The sequence below is a fragment of the Peromyscus maniculatus genome, chromosome 20, assembly GCF_049852395.1.
Source record: "Peromyscus maniculatus bairdii isolate BWxNUB_F1_BW_parent chromosome 20, HU_Pman_BW_mat_3.1, whole genome shotgun sequence".
Lineage (NCBI taxonomy): Eukaryota > Metazoa > Chordata > Mammalia > Rodentia > Cricetidae > Peromyscus > Peromyscus maniculatus.
In genome coordinates this window covers 11,865,776-11,886,901 of record NC_134871.1, presented here as the reverse complement: position 1 = coordinate 11,886,901, position 21,126 = coordinate 11,865,776, and the positions used below count along the sequence as shown (strand labels likewise).

General features: G+C 44.1%; 2 long non-coding RNA genes across 3 annotated transcripts; one reads left to right on the top strand and one right to left on the bottom strand.

Annotated features, from left to right (window-relative positions):
- Positions 1-921: 921 nt before the first annotated feature.
- LOC143269719 (uncharacterized) lies at positions 922-19,703 on the bottom strand. The gene is made up of 3 exons (XR_013046328.1): positions 19,016-19,703; positions 15,452-18,689; positions 922-1,151 (listed from the first exon to the last, which is right to left on the bottom strand). It is a non-coding gene; the product is annotated as an uncharacterized LOC143269719 (long non-coding RNA).
- On the top strand, positions 3,309-17,826 carry LOC121824351 (uncharacterized). Of its 2 annotated transcripts, none has more exons than XR_013046327.1 (6): positions 3,309-3,460; positions 3,881-4,228; positions 4,770-4,838; positions 10,925-11,020; positions 13,143-13,377; positions 13,562-13,612. It is a non-coding gene; the product is annotated as an uncharacterized LOC121824351 (long non-coding RNA). The 2 variants fall into 2 exon arrangements; XR_006066201.2 differs by lacking the exon at positions 13,562-13,612 and adding an exon at positions 17,689-17,826 and having other exon boundaries at positions 3,310-3,460.
- Positions 19,704-21,126: the final 1,423 nt, after the last annotated feature.

The window sequence follows — 21,126 nt, the reverse complement described above, 5'->3', positions numbered from 1 at the left end:
GAAGTGGAGGTGGATGCCAGGCGGTGGCGGCGCACGCCTTTAATCCCAGCACTCAGAAGCCAGAGGCAGGCGGATCTCTGTGAGTTCCAGAACAGGCTCCAAAGCTACACAGAGAAACCCCGTTTCAAAAATAATAATAATAAAAAAAAAAAAAAGGTGGAGGTGGAGGAATCCTTCTGGAGGAGACAAGGAGGAGTGGGGTGCTTTATCTGACTGTGGTATCCCAGAGTGAGACTCGGTAGGGGCAGGTATTTGGTGTGTTGTGAGGAACTGGGGTAACAGTCTAGAAAGCGCATGAGTTTGGGGATCTGAAAAAATCAGTGCATCTGAGTGGAATGGACCACATGTCAGCAAGGCACGGAAAGGTGATGACTGAGCCGGTCTGGCTGGAGTCCTAGACACCCCCACCCTTCCCCGCTCAGTAGAATGGAGGGCCTTGTCCTCAGAGCTCATGAAAAATGGTTTACCTCAAGGTTCACTTTCCCACTAACCCAGAGAGAATCGCATTGCTTTGTTTTGTTTTTTAATCTGTTTTTCCCTTTGTATCACCCAGAAACAAAGCCCAGGTTGGTTCTATGTCCAGAAGCTTGTTCTGCCCTAATGTAAAAAGTGCATCGCCAGACTCAGGTGGACATCAAATTATTTCCAAAAAATTTTAATTTTAAAGGGATGAAATCCCTTCTCAGCTGCTAAGGTCGCCAAAGCAAGTGAAGTTTTGGAGTTCTCTTCCATTTGTCCCTGCAACAAAAGCTCCCCTAAAAGAAGAAATTATTAACATCATGCTAATTCAATCTAATTGGCATGGTCATTTAAATGAGTAAAATGTTTGAGTAGCTAGATACAATTCATATTATCTTAATTCTTTCTAGGACAACACAAGTCACATGTTAATAAATGAGTCACTAGTAGCATCTTCCTTTCTCAAAAGATTTTTATTTTTAATTATGTGTATATGTGTGTGCCTGTATGTAGGTATGTGGATAAGCACATGTGCCCAGGGAAGCCAGAGAAGGGCATCAAGTCATCTGCAGCTGGAGTTACAGGCAGTTGAGAACCTCTGGACACAGATCCTGGGAACTGAACTCAGGTCCTCTGGAAGAACAGTGAACACTCTTAACGTTGGAGCCATCTCTGGAGCTCCACTGGAAGATCTATGAAGGCGGAGATAATCGTTGGAACTGTACCTTTGATGAGGTCAGTGTAAATGTTTCCTCATGTAATGGTTTAAAGAAGGAATAACAGTCCCTACTAGCATTAGGTAAGAAACTGAATGGGTTAGATAGCCTGCCTTCTGATGGTTCACAATCCAATTTAAACAAATAGTAAAAATACCTTCAAAGACTATGGTAAACCTAAAATCATAATCTTATCAGAGCACTGACAGGCCCCTATGCTCTTTTTAGTTTTCCTTTGTTTAATAAACCCCATTGTTAAGAATAGTAGAAGGCAGACCAGCAAGGTGGCTCAGTAGAAAAAGATGCTTGCCTTTGGAAGCTGGCAACCTGAATTTGATCCCCGGAACCTACATACAACTGGAAGAATAGAAGTTACTCCACAGAGTTGTCCTCTGACCTCAACCTGCTGCTGTTACAGAGGTGTACACACACACACGAGAGAGAGAGAGAGAGAGAGAGAGAGAGAGAGAGAGAGAGAGAGAGAGAGAGAGAGAGAATCATATTGCATGAACTGTATCATACCTGCAATCTTCTACAATTGTATCGGCAGAAGCACTCTTGTTCCAAACGCCATTCATTACTACTATTCTCTGGTTAAATCTTTGGAAGTGCTGAGGGGAACTGCATGGCAGTGAGCACAGATTTCTTGACGATAAGGATTTTGTGTCAATTTTATATTTTTTGTTTGTTTCTGGTTTGTTGTTTGCTTGAGATATGGTTTCACTATATAGCCCAGGCTGGCCTTGAACTAACAATCCTGCCTCCACTTGCTGAGTGTCCAGTCATGCCTCGAGTGTTGGTCTCCTAGGAATCCCTAGAAAATTACCTAGAAGAACTTAACAGGAAGTGAAACAGAAAGGAAGTATGTGAATGTGGACTGAGTCATCACTTAGGGAAAAAGAAGCCTTTGTCCCGGGAATAACCTTTATTACTTAAGGAAATGTCATGTAATAACATAACCCTTATAACCATAGCAAATGCCAATTACTGAGTTCTTACTTGGATGTTTTCTTCTAAGCATTTCATTTGTGTTAGCTCAAATTCATTTTGAAGGGATTGCATTCATTTTACAAGTCAGAAAAATGGGCCAGAAAGGCTATATAAAATGGGGAGCTTGAATTGTATTCAAAAGGTCTTCTCTTGGGTGCCTGAACCCACAAGGGGCATTAGCACACCAGCACCTAAATTTGTGTGCTATTTTTGTGTGTATTTTCTGAGATCATCTTTCATTCAGATTGCCAAAGTGACCTGTGGTATCTCCTGTCCAAACAGTTTAGGTATTTTATGTATTGAATTTCAACCTAGTAGTGTTCAGTGAATGGACTAGTCATGATACTAAATTGACTATAAATCTGGCAAAGGCAAAGAAAGAAAGAAAGAAAGAAAGAAAGAAAGAAAGAAAGAAAGAAAGAAAGAAAGAAAGAAAGAAAGAAAGAAAGAAAGAAGGGAGGGAGGGAGGGAGGGAGGGAGGGAGGGAGGGAGGGAGGGAGAGAGGGAGGGAGGGAGGGAGGGAGGGAGGGAGGGAGGGAGGGAGGATGGGTTTTTAATTCTCTAATTTTCTCCAAATACAATAATAAATAATAAAAGAAATAAATACTAAAAGAAAAATCAAAAACTCACTTTAAAAAAAACAAACTAGTTTGACCAAACTTTCCCAAATGCCCTATCAGACAGTTCCATGAGCGTGAATAACACAAGCAGCAATGTGTGGTGAGCATGTGTTTTCCGAACACTGCGTGACCATCCCAGGTCACCCTTCCCTTAAGGTAGCACCAAGAACCTTTGCCCATCCACTTCCCCAGCCTGATCTCCTAGGCCGACTCCCACCTCCAGCGCTCTTCTGTCTTTTATTCCTTCTGTGTAAGCCTTGGTCCTTAGCTCTCGCTCTCACTCTCACTCTCGTTCACACTTGTCAAACCTCCTGTGACTTCAGCATGAACTGCTAGCCTAGCAACTAGTTGTCTTCAAAGGCCATTTATGACCTTTCTCATCACAGGACTTGGCAGTATTCTTCTTGGCCAAACACCAGTCATTTCCAATGGATGCCCTCTTCTCATCTCAAAGCCCACACACCTGCATCACGATGTCCCTTGTGTCACTGTTCCCTTTGTCATACTCAGTGTTGTTGTCAAAGAGAACCCTCTCTAGACTCTCGGGTTTCCATGCCTAAGATCTATCTTGTGCAACATCACCTGCCCTTAGCTCTCAGTTCTTCCTGGACCCGCTAACCCAGCACTGCCTCATCGTCCTCCAGCCAGTCACATCTGGGCTGTTGGATTCACAAGGTTTTTTTTTTTTTTTTTCTCTTTGTTAATGTTCCCTGTGCAAGATTTCAGCGTTAGCTTGAGTCTAACGCCCCCTCCCCACAAGAATTCTCATGAAACTCATGGCGGTTTGTTTTGTTTTGTTTTTGTTTTTGTTTTGTTTTGTTTTGTTTTGTTTTGTTTTGTTTTTGCCACCATGTGAACAAAGGACTTACCTGACACTAGCTTGTCATGGAAAGTCTAACACACCCTTCCATGGCCATCTTTGTGTTATAGATAAGGAAACTAAACTCAGAAAGTGTTCAGTGACTTGCCCAAGGTCATTGGCCCTAATCTGTGATAGGGACATTGGGAACCAAGAACTTTTACTTGTAGTCCAGGTTACAAAGTCCGACTTTGATCACCAAAGAGAGCCAAAGAGTTCTTTTTACATCTTTGCAGCCTCTTATTCGTTCGGTGGAGTATTGGTGCGTCATAAACGTTCAAAACTCAGCAGTGGTGGGAAAAGAGAGAAGAGCAGGAAAGAAGAGGGAGAGAGTCCAGAAGCACAGCTAACCATTGGAGCTCAGAATCTGTGGGTCCTTGGGGCTGGCCAGCAGCCAAGGCCCACCACCCACACCAGCACTTTCTGAGAGAAAGGTTGGCTGTGCCCACATCACACCTTGGGACCACAGGAACATCCTGTCCCAGCCTCCAACTTGCTGCCTGCCGCGACCCAGCACTCAGGGACTTTCCCAAACCAATTCTTGCTGTGTGGTTGGTGACTCAGAACCATTGCTGTTGTCCAAGGTATCATCTGTAAAGTGCTTCCTTGGAAGAGAAAATGTTTGGGACAGCTGGAAAGGGAGCTCCCAGGCTGCAGCCACAAGGAGCCTTGTTGTGTGTGTGAGAACACAGGCTCCTTATTTCCCTCTCTTCCCCTCGGCTGTGTTTATTTAAAGCTCTGCTGCCACTGTGGGGTGCGTGCCCAGGACTCCAGGCAAGGCCCTTGGCAGCAGCAGGGAGCAGGCCCGGCACTTACTGCAAGGACCACAGTAGTCATGGGCACAGGCCTCAGGCCAGGAACCAGGGAGTCCAGCCAGGACAGTGAAAGGCATTGGGCAAGAGTTGTTATTGTGTCCAAGGCCACCCTCTAATTATTGTGTTGACTGTTATGATTTCTGTTTCTATTGCCATTTCTCTTAGTAAATCTATTCCCACTGGTGACTTGTACAGGGAGAACTTTAAAATATTATATATAATATATATTTGTACTTACATGCAATCTTATATGAATATGTTGCATTTATTTATTTGTGGATTTATCCCTCTTTTTTTTTTTTTGAGACAGGATATTGATATGCAGCCTAGGTTAACCAGGAACTTACCATCCCACAGCTCCACCTCAGCATCACTAAATGTATGTATTTGTATGTATGTTCTCATATATATACATGTGTATTTATATATATGTGTATATATATTTATAGAGATATGTATGATAATTTATACGTCAGATAGGATGCTAGGCTGACCTCTCCAAGGCTCTTAGGAGTGAAACTGATGGCGTTGCTTTCCCAGGTAGCTCAGGAGGGACGGTAGCTGGTGGATGACAAGCCTCTTCTAGAGCAAACTAACAGTTTTTCTTTCAAATAATTAATGTGTATGTGTGTGGGCTTTGGGGTGCCTGTGCTTGTGGAAGTCAGAGGACAATTTACTGAAACTATTTCTCTCCTTCTACCACGTGGGGTGCAGAGAACAAAACTCAGGTCGTCAGGCTTGGTGACAAGCTCCTATCTCACTAGCTGAAAAGACTTGAATTAGAAGTGTTTGCAAACAGAACCTCAGGAGGGCTGCCCACTCCTTGTCTGTCCCTTCGCTCAAAAAATTCCTCTCAGTACCTTTGCACTGGAAACCCCCTCCATATCCTATGCTCAGTCAAGTGTTGTTGTTGTTGCTCTTTACTGTTTTGGGGGACCCACCACCCAGATCCCAAATAAGTCACACACACATAGAGACTTACAAACGCCAAGCTTGGTTTGTTTCATGCCAGCTTTTCCTAACTTAAATTATCCTGTCTACCTTTTGCCTCTGGGCTTTGACCTTTCTTTTACTTTTGTAATTCTTACTTTCACTTTTTTACTGTGTAGCTGGGTGGCTGGCCCCTTGCATCTCCCTCCTCTCTCCCTCCTTGATCTGTCTTGCTCTTTTCCTCCTTCTCCTCCCAGATTTCTCCTTCTATTTATTTTCTCTGCCTGCCAGCCCCGCCTAACCTTTCTCCTGCCTTGCTATTGGCCGTTCAGCTCTTTATGAGACCAATCAGGTGTTTTAGACAGGCACAGTAACACAGCTTCACAGAGTTAAACAAATGCAACATAAATGAATGCAGCACATCTTTGCATCATTAAAACAAATGATCCAGAGCATGAACAAATGTGACACATCTTAAAATAATATTCTACAACAGTCAAGAACTGAGGAGGAAGGAACAGACCCCAGCCAAGGGGCCTGGGCTCTCCACCACTCACCTGTGAGGACAAAGGGTAGACTGAGAACGAGTCCACAAAAAGGGTACACTATATGACACACTGAGGCTCCCAATACCACCAGGACGAATGAAGAGGTGTTGAAGAGGTGAAAAAGATAAGAAGCGAATAGGCTTGTTTTTGTTTTGTTTTGTTTTGTTTGGGGGTTTTGTTTTGTTTTTTGCTTTGCTTTGTTCTTTGGTTTGTTTGTTGGGTTGGTTTGGTTTCTTGTTTTTGTTTGTTTGCTCGCTTGCTTGCTGCTTGTTTTTTTTTCCTTTGTGTTTAATTTTTTTTTAATTTTCATGGAGAGTGCTGCAGGGGTAAGGGGAGGATAGGGAGGGACCGGGAGGTAAGCAGAATTGGGGTGCATGATGTGAAACTCCCAAAGAATCAATAAAGAAGTTAAATTTTCAAAGAAGAAGAAGAAGGAGTCCATGGCTTGTAAGAAGCAGCCAGGCTATTGCGCCAGTGTGACGCCGCTCCCTAGACACAGATCACCGGATGTGTTTATGAAACCATCACCAGTTCTCCTGGAGAGCATCTGCTTGCCAGCAGCAGTCAGGAGTGCCATGCTTTGACTTCAGCCTTTTCCACTTTCATGCCACCAAGAGAAGCTCCAAAGGCCAGCAGGAAAACGGGCTCTTTAGAGTTAGGAAACTCATCTTGATGGTTACCACAGTGTGCTTCCCAAGCAAAAGGAACAAAAAGAATATGTTGAGCTCTCAGAGATGCTGACTCCACTATGGTAGGCAATTTTTCAACTACAGATGGCCTCTGCCTCCGTTTTTCCTAGTCAATTGAAATCAAAACTGTCTTTTCAGTTTTCACCCTACCTGTGGCTGGTAAGACGCTGAGTATTTAGAGAAAGAAGAGCATTGTTACAGGTAACTGTTTTTAAATTTGATGGCATTTTTATTTTCTCTATCAAGAATGAAAATGCAGTGAGGGCTGGAGATGATAGCTCGGTTAGTAGAGTGTTTGTCTAGCATGCAAGAAGACTTAGGTTCAATCCGCAGCACTGCATGAACTGGCCATAGTGTATACCATAGTGAAGGCAGGAAGATCAATAGTTCTAGTTGGCTAAATAGAGAATTTGAGTCAAATCTGGGATACATGAGACTCTGTCTCAAAAAAAAAAATTGCAATGAACATCTAGTTACCTAAAACTTTTTAAGTTAAATTCTCTCCATGAAATAAATCCATACCATGAAAGGGAGTCCATGCCAGACATTGCCTGGATGGCCAAGAACCAGAGACCGGATAACCCAGAGACCTAGGGTATAACCAAACATGACTGGCAAGAAAAATTAATTAAATGATTCCTAATGACACACTGTATTCATAGATCAGCGCCTTGTCTAGTCATCATCAGAGGGGCTTCTTCCAGCAACAAATAGGAGCAGGTATAGAGACCCACAGCTAGACATTATGCAGAGAGAGTCTAAATTGGAGGTCTCCATCAGGTCCCTTCCCTTGGAGACTGGGGAATTCCACCCAAGAGGGTGAGGAAAGATTGGAGGAGTCAGAAGGGATGGAGGACACCAGGAAAACATGGCCCACTGAATCAACAAAGCAGGGCTCATCTGGACTCACAGAGACTGAAGGAGAAAACAAGGGACCTGCATGGGTCTGCACCAGGCCCTGTACATATATGTGATGGCTGTCAGCTTGGTGTTTTTGTGGGACTCCTAACAGTGGGAGCCAGTGTGTCTCTGACTCTTTTGCCTGCTCTTGGGACTCTTTTCTCCTATTGGGTTTGCCTTCTCCAGCCTTGATATGAGGGCTTTTGCCTTGTGTTGGATCATGTTTTGTTGTGCTTGGCTGTTATCTGAAGGGAAATGGAAGGGAAGTGGATGTAGTAGAAAGGAGAGGTAAGGGGAGCTGGGAGGAGTGGAGGAAAGGGAAATTGTGGTCAGGATGTCTTGTTTTTTTCTGAGTGTTTTGTCTGTGCACCATGTTCTTACACTGCAATGCAAGCCAGAGAGGGCATTGATTTGGGATGTATTGTATGAGAGAAGAATCTATTTTCAATTTAAAAAAAAAAGAAAGGAAAGAAGGAAGAAAGAAAGAGTAGTGTGATAATGCTGTGAACGTGACACCTAAGAAGCAAATCTTTGAAATGTCTTTGAGGGACTATCTTGATTGTGTTAGTTGATGGGAGAAAACCCATCTTCACTGGGAAGGACCCTGGACTGTGTAAAGTGGAGAGGGCAAGCAGAACACTAGCACACAGGGCTCACTCAACTGGAGCTAGCAAGTTGGAAATTTGCCGGCAGGCCAGCTTTCTGAATTGAGGTAATTCCCAGGTCCTCAGTTTTCCCATCTGTGAGATAGGGTTGATATAATGCATCATGCACGTTTGTGGTAAAGATAAAGAGGAAGCCATGCTTGCAGAGCTCACGGCACAACACTTGGCTGCTGACAGCGGTGTCCTCTTCCTCTTCGTATGGTGTAGAGGACCAGGCTTTGAATAACAGATTCCTGGTCTCCACACTCAAGGCATCCCACTCCTCAGTCTGCAGTTAGTCCCTGGCTTACAACAAATTGACTTGTGGCCTTCGGATTGTTCAGCTTTCTGATGGTGAGGAAATAACAATCAGAAGAAACCATCCATGCATGTTGAGCCCTTTCCAGGTAGCAGTTCACAGTGCCATCCTCTCTTGGGATGGAAGGGAGTGGTAGCTACAGCTACAGTCATCCCTACCACCACCGGAAGAGGAAGTTTTGACAGTACAGCAGCCTGTGCTGCTAAAATGGGCTGTTCAGGGGCCTAGGTGTGTTCAGCTTACAATATTTTCAACTTGGGCTTAGCACATTGTAGCCCCATTGCAAGTCAAAGGGCATCTACCCATGCTTACTTTAGGCTGGAAGAGTGTCTTTGTTATGGTTACTATTGTTGTGATGAAACACCATGACCAAAAGTATTTTGGGGAGGAAAGGATTTATTTCACTGACAGTTCATATAACAGTTCATCTTCAAAAGCTATGCTGACAGGAGCTGATGTGGAAGCCATGGAAGAGCTGCATACTGGCTTGTTCCCCATGGCTTGCTCAGCTTGCTTTCTTATAGAACCCAGGACCACCATCCCAGAGATGGCACCACCCACTTTGGGGTTGGGTCTGACCCGTCAATCACTAATTAAGAAAATGCCCTACATCCTGATCTTACAAAGGCATTTTCTTAATTGATGTTCCCTCCTCTCAGATGACTTTAGTTTGTGTCAAGTTGGCATAAAACTATCTGGGGCATAAAGCAGAGAGTTACTGAGTCATTACATGGAGGGTCACAACAATCAAGAATCAAAAACAGAAAGTCTTTTTACAGGGAGGGAAATTACGGGATAAGAAAATTAGTGCAATATCGCCCTTGGCCATCTCAACAAAAATGTTCAAAAGGTGACCTTGCCCTTCACTACATTAGTTTATCAGGACCACATCAACAAGGACCATAGTCTGGAGCCCAAAGTCTGGAAACAAGGGCTCAGCAACTTTGGTTTCATCTGAGGCCTCTACCCTAAGCTTGTAGAAGGTCACCTTCTCCCCATTTCTTCCTATGCACATGAATGCTCTCTCATTTACCTCTCTCTCTCTCTCTCTCTCTCTCTCTCTCTCTCTCTCTCTCTCTCTCTCTCTCATCTATTTCTGTCTGTCTCTGTCTATCTGTCTTTGTCTCTCTCTCTTGTATGTGTGTGTGTGAGAGAGAGAGACAGAGACAGACAGAGAGCTGTGTACATTCAAATGCACAAGCTCATATCCTCTGCTTTCTTCTTTTTATAAGATTTTTATAAGATTGGATTCACCAGTAATGACTGCATTTTTTATTTAAACCTTTTTAAAAGCCCTATCTCCAAGTATACTCACATTCTGGGGTACTGTAGGGTTAAAACATTAACATCTGTTCATGCCACCTAACTTACCAGTCACACTCACACAGTGACACTAGCGTGTCTATGTCACACACACACACACACACACACACACACACAACACACACACACACCCCACAATGAATACACACCAACCCTTAAAGGGATCTAGCCCTGCTTATGCTTGTAATTGCTCACACCACAGGAAATGATGAAGACTTGAATCAGTAGCTCATATATACATGCGATATGTGTATATGTCCCTTGTGGTCAGTGTCTCACAGCTCAGTACTGGCATCGAAGAGTTGAGTCAGTGACCATGTCAGCCGGGTTTCCTAGGGACTCGGGATGGAAAGGAAGCCTATTGCATAACAATCAGGATGGGCCAGGGTCCTCTTAGCTCACTTTTCTATAGAAACACCAACTGCATTGCAGTTTACTGCAAATAAGCAGCACCCCAATTCAACAGCCCAGAGTGTGTGAGCTGCAGCAATTAGGGGCATGCGTCTCAGAGAGAAGAAACACAAGCATTTAATCATCACAAAAGGCAAACGCAAAAGCATCTAAAGACTGCTAACAAAGAAGTAGAACCACTCTAAATTCTGAACAGGTTTCTAAAACTCCAAAAGGGCAGCAAATCATGTTACTTATCATTTAAAAATAACTGGGATTTAAGAAATGAAATTAGACAAGTGATTAATGCATCAACTTGAGCCAGAGTTCCTTTGATAGTTGGAAGAAAATAAAAGCCAGCCAAGAAATAAACATTTCAAATTCAGGTGCTTTGCAATCTGTGCTCCAAATGTTTCCCTGAGTTTGGGAAGAGGTGGCCTGCTCTGCATACACAGCAACCAGCTTCCTGGCTCCAGTAAGTTACCTTCAAAATAAGAGCATCGGCAGGGAGAAGCAGCAGCCACCATGGGCAAAGGGCCTGCCGAGACAAACACAGAAGCTAGAGCCAGGCCAGGAAATAGGTTGCTAAAGAAGGTCCTCAGGGTGTTGTGAAGACACCTTTGTGGTTTATTTGTTTGTTTGCTTGATTGGTTGGATGGTTGGTTGGTTGGTTGGTTGGTTGGTTGGTTGGCTTTTTGACTTGCTAATTCTATTTATATTAGAAATCCAAGGAGAGCAAAGAGTCTTTTGACATAGTAAGAAGAAAACAAATGTGGGTGATCGAACAGTCTATGTGAAGAGGCAGAAAGAAGCTCGTGGTGAGTTAGGGAAGGGCTCCCTTACCCCTTTCTACTTGCAACTAGTTTGAAACTAAGACATTTTTTGCACAGTCCAAAGTATATAGGTACAGAAACTAGATACCAAATCAAACATTTATTGATAATAAACCATAAATGAATATCTTGTTAAAGAAATCTTTGGCATACACACTATTTCACCCCTTTGCAAAGACAAAAGTAAGTTTATAGACTAATGAGATGAATGAGCTTCTTTTTACATAAAAATAAAGAGATTTTGGCTGAATATGGGATGATGCAAGGTGCATGGTCTTGAGTGTTCTGCAGAGTTGGTTGATATTTTACTTTCCAATTGCCTGTACTGAGAACATTACTTTGCATAAATACATGAAACAAAATGGCAAAAGTATGTTTAGGGCCATTTCAGAAATCATTGGAAATTCTGTTCTAATCCCAAGCCAAACTTCATCTAATTGATTTGATGAAACTACTTTCAGGAACTCAAAGAGCAATTTTTAAAAATCAAACATTCTAATACAATACAATACAAAGATATACTAATTTGATACTTATGTGCATCCCCGGTGCCAGAAGAGGGAGTCAGGGCCTTTGGAACTGCAGTTAGAAGGCTGTCAGCCATGATGTGGGTACTGGGAATGGAACCTGGCTCCTCTGGAAAACAGCCAGGGCTCTAAATGGCTGGCCATTTTTCCAGCTCAAGATATATTTCTAAGGAAGTGTCTTTGATAGGGTTTCTATCAGGGCAATAAAACACCATGACCAAAAGCAAGTTGGGGAGGAAAAGGTTTATTTGGCTTACACGTCCACACTGTACCATCATTGAAGGAAGTCAGGACAGGAATTCACAATGGGACAGAAACCTGGAGGCAGGAGCTGATGCAGAGGTATGGAGGGGTGCTGCTTACTGGCTTTCTCCTCATGGCTTGCTCAGCCTGCTTCTTTATAGAATCCAGGACCACTAGCCCAGGGATGGCACCACCCACAGTGAGCTGGGCCCTCCCCCATTAACCACTAATTAAGAAAATGCCCTCCAGGTTTGCCTACAGCCTGATTTTATGGAGGCATTTTTCTTAATCTAGGTTCTCTCCTCTCTGATGACTTTAGCTTTTGTCAAATTGACATAAAACTATCCAGCACAGGAAGCAAATATATTTAGCTTGACTAAACGATTATACAACATTATATATATATATATAAAACATGACACAGTACCAAATAATATGTACAAGTCTTATACTTGTATGTATTTGTAAAAAAAAAAAAAAAAATTGTTAATTTGTGGTTGAGAGAATGAAGTTCAGTTGGTGGAGTGTTTGCCTAGCATGGAGGAGTCCCTGAATCTGAAACCCAGCACCAGGTAAAATACAAGCATGGTGATGCCCACCTGCTGTCCCGTACCCGGGAGGTGGAGGTGGGAACATCAGACGTTCAAGGTCATCCTTGTCAACATACCATGAACAAGGCCAGTTTGAATAAGACCCCCTCACAAATAATAATAGTAATAATAATAATAATAATTTTGATTTTTTTAATGTCAAATTTTAGAACCTGAAACACAGCCACAGGATAAACTAAAGTCAACAGACAAACAAGGGTTCAGCCACACTGTCCACAGAGAGTCCAAAGGGGAGCTGCCTGCACTGCAGACTCCTTACTTCATTTTTAAATTAACACAAAGGAGGAGGAGGAGGAGGAGGAAGAGGAGGAGGAAGAGAGAGAGAGAGAGAGAGAGAGAGAGAGAGAGAGAGAGAGAGAGAGAGAGAGAGAGACTGAGAACTCAATTCACTGCTCTCTTCTGGGCATCATGATCCTCATTTATAAAAGCAAGGCCTGGCAGCAGATTCTCTAACTACACAGCTCTTAGCCTACCCGGTTCCCCCCAGGCCCAGCCAAGGGTCTTTGTCGGTCCTGTTTCCAAAGGAGACCCGAGATTTGGCAAGCCGTCCTGCCCCCATCTTGCAGAGCTCCAGAGCCTGGCAGCTGGAGGGCCCTTCAGAGCTTTGTCTGCACAGTGTTAGCCAAGATGGGGTGAATGTGCTTCCAGACTCAAAGACCTAGTGGTGGGCCCTACTTGCACCTGCCGCAGTGACTGACTCTGACCTTGCTCCTAACCTCTCCATAGCAAGGAATAACAATGCTCACGTCATGGGCTGAAGATTACGTGAAAAGCGAGCACACAATCCTTTCAGTACATGGCAAGCCGTCGGCGCCCCGATTCCCTGGCTGTCTCCTTAAGTCAAAGCCTGCAAATGTTTCTTCCGGGGAATGCTAGAGGGAAGCAGTAGCATGCCAATCCTGAGAAGCAAGGGATGTAAAAACAACAACAAGAGAAGTCCAGGATTTCACTTGAGAGAAAGGTATGTGGCTTCCCTCTATAGTAAGTAGACTCTACTTCTTTATCACATTTCCTTTAAACAGATGTGAAAAGTTCTTTGACATTGAGAGAACACAGCTGTTGGCCTGAGAATGTGACCCGAAAGCCCACCCTCAATAGGAGGCAGGCTGGGATTACTAACCTGACATGTTTAATCTCTACGGCAGATCAACGGACTGCAGATAGTCAGAACCGACTGGAGGGTTCCCCCACCCCCCCGCCCCATTTTGTACTATTTTCCAATAAAGAGAACATGTGACACCTTCCTGGCCAAGGTTAATCTTTACAAATAAGATGATGCTAAAAATGGGATGATATCAAAGACCATGGAACTTCTCACTGCCCTCTTCCCCGCACCATCCCCAAGACATCCATAAACCACACCACGGTGAAAATACTAACAAAGAGTTAACTGCATCCAGTAAATCTCCTCTAGATACATGCTTCCCACCACCACCACCACCACCCCTCGATTTTCTTCTTATTTATTTCTTAAGATATATTTTCACTTTAATAATGTCTATGAAATGTTCCATCCGGCAAAAATTAAAATGATCCATCACCCACACTGCCCAGACAGCCTTTGCTCACACTGAAACAGTGAAAGAAAAGGGAACGTACCCATGTGAGCCAAATAGTAAGTGCAGAATGTTCCAGGCTATGATGGGAGTATATCACCAACTACACTCAACACTTCTCCTTGTTTCTCTAAAAGTAAAAATGTTCAGAGTCCCTTGGAGAGCCTTGTAGAAGTATTGCAATGCATAGCTTAGCCTTTATGTATCTTTTTAAGCTACCCATGAATGATGGTGCTAGTCTCTAGATAACCCATGTTTTGTCTTCATCTACGTTATGGATTGAACTGTGTTGCTCCTAACATTCTTATGAGGAAGTCTTGACCCCCAGAATTCTGCAGTATGGCTACATTTGGGAATATAGGAAACTAGGATAATGAGGGCAGGCTCTCATCCCATCTGGCCGGTGTCCTTATTAGAAGACACACAAAGCCCCCAAGGTGCACATGCACACAGGGACAGCATAGGCAAAAGTAGCAGAAATGCAGCCATTTGCAAACCAAGAGAGGCTTGGAGGAGCCGTCCTACCCAAGGCTCCTGGATCTTGGACTTTCAGCCTTCAGAACTGTAACAAAATGAACTTGTGTGGTTGAATCCTGACCCAACCCAATCTAGGGGACACCGCAGTTAGCTAATACAACTCCTTAGTATTTATTTGTAGTACATCTGTATCAGTGCGTAGGAATGTGCCTCATTTCATCATAGAAATTGCCATTTTCTTTCACCTCCACCCTGCTAATTAACATTTATATTTATTCCAAGTTTTTGACAATTTCAAATTATATTGCCACAAACATCTTTGCACTGATGTCTTGGGGTAATTTTACAGCTTTGTAAAGTGAATTCCCACAAACAGAATTGTGGGCTCAGTATGTATAAACGCACACATACATAATTTCAGCAGCTTCAAATTGCCCTTCAATTTGTTCTACTTCCATCAAAAGTACTCTAAAATGCAATTTTCAGATGCAAATACATGGACAGCAATGTGTGTGTGTGTGTGTGTGTGTGTGTGTGTGTGTGTGTGTGTGTGTGTGTGTGTGTAAATGGAGGGGAGAGAGAAAGAGAATGGAAGAGAAAGGGAGAGAGACTAGGAAAGAGAGGGAGAGATGGAGAGAAGGGAAGAGGAGAGAAGGGAGAGAGGGAGAGAACTTTAAATTTTCAGTAGCCCAAAAGCTGCAGGTGAGTGCGTCACTTTTTGTTTGTGTACCTATGAATAATTCTGAGCACTTAGAGAGATTCTGGCATCACAGCCTTGGAGGCAGCTTGGATTTGGGCACTATCATTTCCTAACTATGTGAATCGGGCCAGGTTTCCTGACTTCTCTGGGTACCAGGCTCCTTCTTATGCAAACGGGATAACAACTGAAGTTGCCTCAATGTAGGTTACAGGTGTGAACAGACATTAGTGCTTGGCACGGTGTTTGTGAGACAATAAGCCCCAATGTTCTTAATGTTGTTACTAATGCAACGTCGATTATACCTGGTTTCTGATGATGCTACTCCTTCTGCTGAAGCTCTGGTCTCCAATGGGGTTGCCTTAGAAAACAGAAAGGAATCGGGGAAGTCATTAAATTTGTATGAGCTCCCAACCCAATATGACGAGCATCGTCTATAAGAAGACAGGCACATCAGAAGAGCTTTACCTCACTCTCAGAATAGAAGTCTCTTGAGAGCACAACCTAACAGGGGCTGCATGGAAGGAAAGAGACCTCACATTGAAGCCTACCACGCTATCTCCTTGCCCTGGGGTAGCCCAAGCAAGCAAACACATCCTGTTCATATATCGCATCTCCACCCAGGCAGAGTTTTTCTTACTGTATGATTTTTCCTCTCCCAATAAAGGATACAGGTGTTCTTATTTTCTTTCTGTTGCTGTGATGGACACCGCGGTCAAAGCAACTCAGGGAAGGGAAGTTTCACCTTACAGTTGCAGGTCACACTCCATCTCTGAGGGAAGTCAGCGCACAAGCCCTGACTTTTCAAGAAGGGACAGAAACCATGAAGGAACACCGCTTGCTGGCTTCCTCGCTGGCTTTTTTTCAGACTCATGTTTAGCTGCTTTTCTTCTACATCCCAAGACCACTGCCTAAGGATGGTACCTCCCACAATGGACTGGACCCTCCTGCATGAATTAACAATCAAGACAGTCCCTCCCAGACATGCCCACCCAACTTATAAAGACAATTACTCAGTTGAAATTCTTTGCCGGTGACTTTTAGATTGTATCAGGTTGACAGTCATTGCTAACTAGGACAGATGAGTTAACTAATGGACCCTGGTTGGAAAACAAGACTGTGTGACATTGTCATCTACTGGGTTCTTCCAACCATGACCCATGGAAGAAGCAGTAGAGGTGGATTGCTACAATGCCTGGAGATGGAAATATGAATGAAGCAGTACTGGAGGTAGAATTTTGAGATTTAGTCTAATTTTTAAGAAGGTATGTATAATTCTAGTCCTGATGCTAGATCGACTGCAGAATTCAACAGTCTCCTTTACAGACTTCAGCACAGGGCCCCTTCTCTGGCCATGTGACTGCTTTTACACATCATTTTCTATGGAAGAAAACTGTAGAGTATCAGTTACTGCCCACCTTTCCTCATTTCCACATCAAAATCTGAGTACTGAAACGGACTTTTTCCAATTTCAATCCGAAATTGTAATGTAATATGGAGCTCTTATAAGTGAGAGAGGCTGACAGGTTTGTGCCTCTCACTCCTACCAGAAAGAGACACACATATTGGTTCCACATTTTTGGATATGTTACCCACGCTAAGTTAGGGACCAGATAGGAGAAACGGCTGATTTGAAGTCCATGAATATAAGCTTTCGAGCATGGATGTATAGGGATAGATGGGGTAACTGGGAAAACAGACACACAAAAAAATGCACAATATCTGACAGACCCCCATTAAATCAGCAGAGTGACTACAAAGATGAGACAGTGGAGTGTGAATCTCAGAAGCGCAGTCTCACGGGTTCAAAACCTAAGCCTACCACTTCAGTGGCTGTATGATGATGGCCGGGATAATTTCCCCTTTAGGACTCAGCTTTTCCAGCTATGAAACAAGAATGATGTTACCCTACCTTGTCAAGCTGTGGGAATTATGTAAGCCAAAGACTAGAATGCTTCACCTATGATGAACACAAGGGCACAGGTCTTAAACTTCAGAACTTGGGAGTCAAAAGTAGGAGGATCTATAATTTGAAGCCAGTCTACATATTAAATCTTCCCCTTCCCCACCTCCAAAAAAAGAAAATGGGAATGAGAATACAGGTCAGTCAGCACAGTGGGTGCCTAATAGGCACAAAGCTCTGGGTTTCATTCCTAGGACCATATAAACCAGACATAACAGCTCCTAGTTATAATCCTGGCATTCAGGAGGGAAACCAGGAGGATCGGAAGTTCAAGATCATCCTTGAATGTATAGTGAGTTTGAGACCAGCTAAGGCTACCTGGACCCTGGTTCAAAAAAGAAAAGAAGGGAGGGAGGGACGGAGAGACAGAGGGATGGAGGTAGGCAGAGAGAGAGAGAGAGAGAGAGAGAGAGAGAGAGAGAGAGAGAGAGAGAGAGAGAGAGAGAGAGAGAGAGAAGAAAAAAACAAAGAAACAAAGAGAGAAGCTTACTCTTTGCCTGGCACATACTAAAATAGCTCTACCAATGACAAAATATCTCTTAGACTTTTTTCTCAACATCTGAATGTTTTCATTTCTAGGTTTTTATTATCCACCCAGTTTAGCTCCATATTCATCAGCTCTTAAGTGATCATGAGTTCTCAACAGAACCCATACGAGGAATAAAAGAGAAGAATAAGACCCTCAAGAAATTCATAGTCCAAAAGGAGACCACGGAGTATGAAAGGGACTACTAGCAAATAATGAAAGGCAGTGAAGAATGGGTGAATAATCCAGAGAGAGCCTAGAAGTGAGCATGTGGAGAGGAGACAATGGTGTCACAGCTCCCAATGGCAATCCCTCACTAGGTCTGTTTTGCTTCCATGGCTGTTCCTGTGGCCAGAATCCAACTGAAGTACCATCTCATGTTCCACCCCATCTTCAGCGGCCATAGTGAAAATCACAATGAGCATGCCACTTGCCGAGTGTGGCACTGTGGACTCATCCAGGTGGGTCCTCTGGATATTTCTTCTGCTTACAGCTTTGGAAATGAATATTAAAAGTATCATTAGCCGGTTGGCGGTGGCGCACGCCTTTAATCTCAGCACTCAGGAGGCAGAGCCAGGTGGATCTCTGTGAGTTTGAGGCCAGCCTGGTCTACAGACTGAGATCCAGGAAAAATGCAAAGCTACACAGAGAAACCCTGTCTCGAAAAAACAACAACAAATCAATCATTCCCTTTGGAGGACCTGATATTTTCCCCATAGCATTACCCCAAATGCTTTACTTGGCACCATGTGAAGGTCCTGTCTTTGACCCCCCCACCCCCACCCCATGACTCAAAACTCTGGACTGTCAGTCACTGGCGGCCATACTAAGCAACTGAACACATGATTAAATAATGGCATTTGTGTTTCCATACACTTTGTGTCTGAGTAGAAGAGGTTAAAATATAAAGTAAAGGAACAGAATCCAAGTTTCCGGTGAGAAATGTGGGCCAGGGTCTCATTTTAATGAAGCTCAAATCATGTTCTGTAGTTTCTGTTTCCCCTACGGTTCCAGTTCCTGGTCATAAAGTTGCAAGAGGCAAAAGAGCATTCAGCTGGAAAACATGGAGTGTTTGGTTTTGTCGGGAAGGGGAGGAGAGAAGAGGGGAAGGGAGGGGGGTGGGGGGAGGGAAGGGGAATTTCAGGTATCTTGGTTCACACAGCCATCCAGAACTTAGTGTTTTAATATGACAGGGTAGGGGGCCTGGGAAGATGGCTCAGTGGGAAAAACTGCTTGCTACACAAGCTTGGGTACCTAATTCCCAATTTCCAGATCCCAGGTCCCAGGTAAATACACACACACACACACACACACACACACACACACACACACATACCCCCGTGCGCATGCAATCTGTTTTAATTAATTAAATTAAATTACTTATCCTCTCTCTTGTGGTTGTATGGTTTGACTGGAAAATTTGAACTTGGGGCAGTCAGTGCAGATGAAGCCTCCGGCTGGAGTGAGTTAAAGGCTTGATAGTGGTGGTACCATCTCTCCAAGATGGCTCCTTCACTAAGATGTCTGCCCCTCCCACACCTCGAACCTCTTATTTGGTGCCTGCTTCCTCCAAGCCACCGCACATGGATTGGGCTTTTCCCCACAGGGTGGTTCCAAGGGAGTCTTCCTTCCTCCACACGGATGAAGACGGAAACAGGCCAGAGAAGATTTGCATCTAAAAGTATCCATGTCATTTCCACTACGGTGACTCAGTCAAAGCACCGACGTCATCCAAGCTAAAGTTGTGTGTCTTGATGAAATACCGTCGTGGTTCAGTCAGGGCTGAATGATGGTGAGACCAAGACACACCCTCAGACAAAGATTCTGCCATGAGCCCTCATCAGCCCTAATCAGGGTCCTTCATTAGCCACCAAAGACCAAGCTGTGTCAGTCAGCTTGCCGTTATTGTGACTGAATACCACAGGTAATTGACTTATTAGGAGGGCAGGTTCATTGCGGGTCATGTCTTCGGGGGCTTCGATCATAGTCACTCGGCCCTGTTGCCATAGCGCAGCATATTATGATGGGAGCACATGCCAGAGAACTATGGCTGTCACAATAAATAAGAGAGAAAAGAATGCAGGGTTCCTATATCCCCTTCAAGAGCATGTCGTCACCTTTGACCTACTCCCTCCTACGGAACCTACTTTTATTTTATTTTTCTTGAGATGAAGACTTTCTATGAGGCCAAGCTAGCCTTGAACATGCAGGTGGTGCTGCATCTACGGAGTGCTGGATTGTAGGCATGTGATGCTTCCTCAATCGTCCATCACCTCTCAAATACGCCAGCGGCTGGAGGTCAAGCCTTTCACACTTGGGACTTTGGTATATCTGAGCTATAGCAGTGCCCTCTCCACCAGATAAGCACGAAAGTCAAGCCTCCTGACAGTAAGGCATCTACTTGGGCCAATCATTCCACCAGGTGTAGGGAAAACCGAGAAACCGAGTGCACAAACACACAGGCCTGACAAGGAGGAGTCTGTCCTCTTTCAACATGATTGCCCACTGTGCAATAGAAGCAGTTGGACCAAGACAGAGGACCCCAAGGCCACCCAGCTCCCTAGTATAGACAGTTGAAATCCACACTGTTGGGGAATATTATTTTAAGCTGTTACTTTTGTTTATGTTGCATTTGTTTAACTCTGTGAAGCTGTTTTACTGTGCCTATCTAAACCAACTGATGGTCTAATAAAGAACTGAACGGCCAATAACAAGGCAGGAGAAAGGAATGGGCAGGACTGGCAGAAAGAATATATAGGAGAAATCCAGGAGGAGAGAGAGGTAGCCAGAGAAGGAGGAGGACACTAGGGGTCAGCACCCAGCTACACAGCAAACCACGGAGTAAGAAACAAAGAAAGGTATACAGGAATAGAGAAAGGTAAAAGCCCAAAGGCAAAAGATAGATGGGATAATTTAAGTTAAGGAAAGTTGGCAAAGAACAAGTCAAGCTAAGGCCAAGCAATCATAATTAAGCCTCCGTGTGTGATTTATTTTGGGAGCTGGGTAGTGGGCCCCCCAAAAGAGTAAAAACAAACAACACCGCCACACCCCAAAGCTAGACATAGTGGTGCACGCCTTTGATCTTAGCATTTGGGAGGCAGAGGCAGATGGATCTCTGTGAGTTCAAGGGCAGCCTGATCTACATAGTGAGTTTCAGGACAGCCAGAGCTACATAGTAGGACCCTGTTTCAAGAAAAAAGAGGAAAGAAAGAAGGGGGAGGGAGAGAGAGGAAAGGAAGGGAGGGAGGGAGGGAGGGAGGGAGGGAGGGAGGGAGGGAGGGAGGGAGGGAGGGAATCATTAGGATCAAGCCAGTAAACAGTACTCCACCGTGGCCTCTGAATCAGCTCGCCTCCTGGACTCCTGACCTGAGTCCCTGGCCCAACTTCCCTGGGTGATGGACTACAAACTATAAGGTGAAATAAATCCTTTCCTGCCCAAGTTGCCTTTTAGTCATGGTGTTTACCACAGCAATCGAAAGCTAACGCAGACA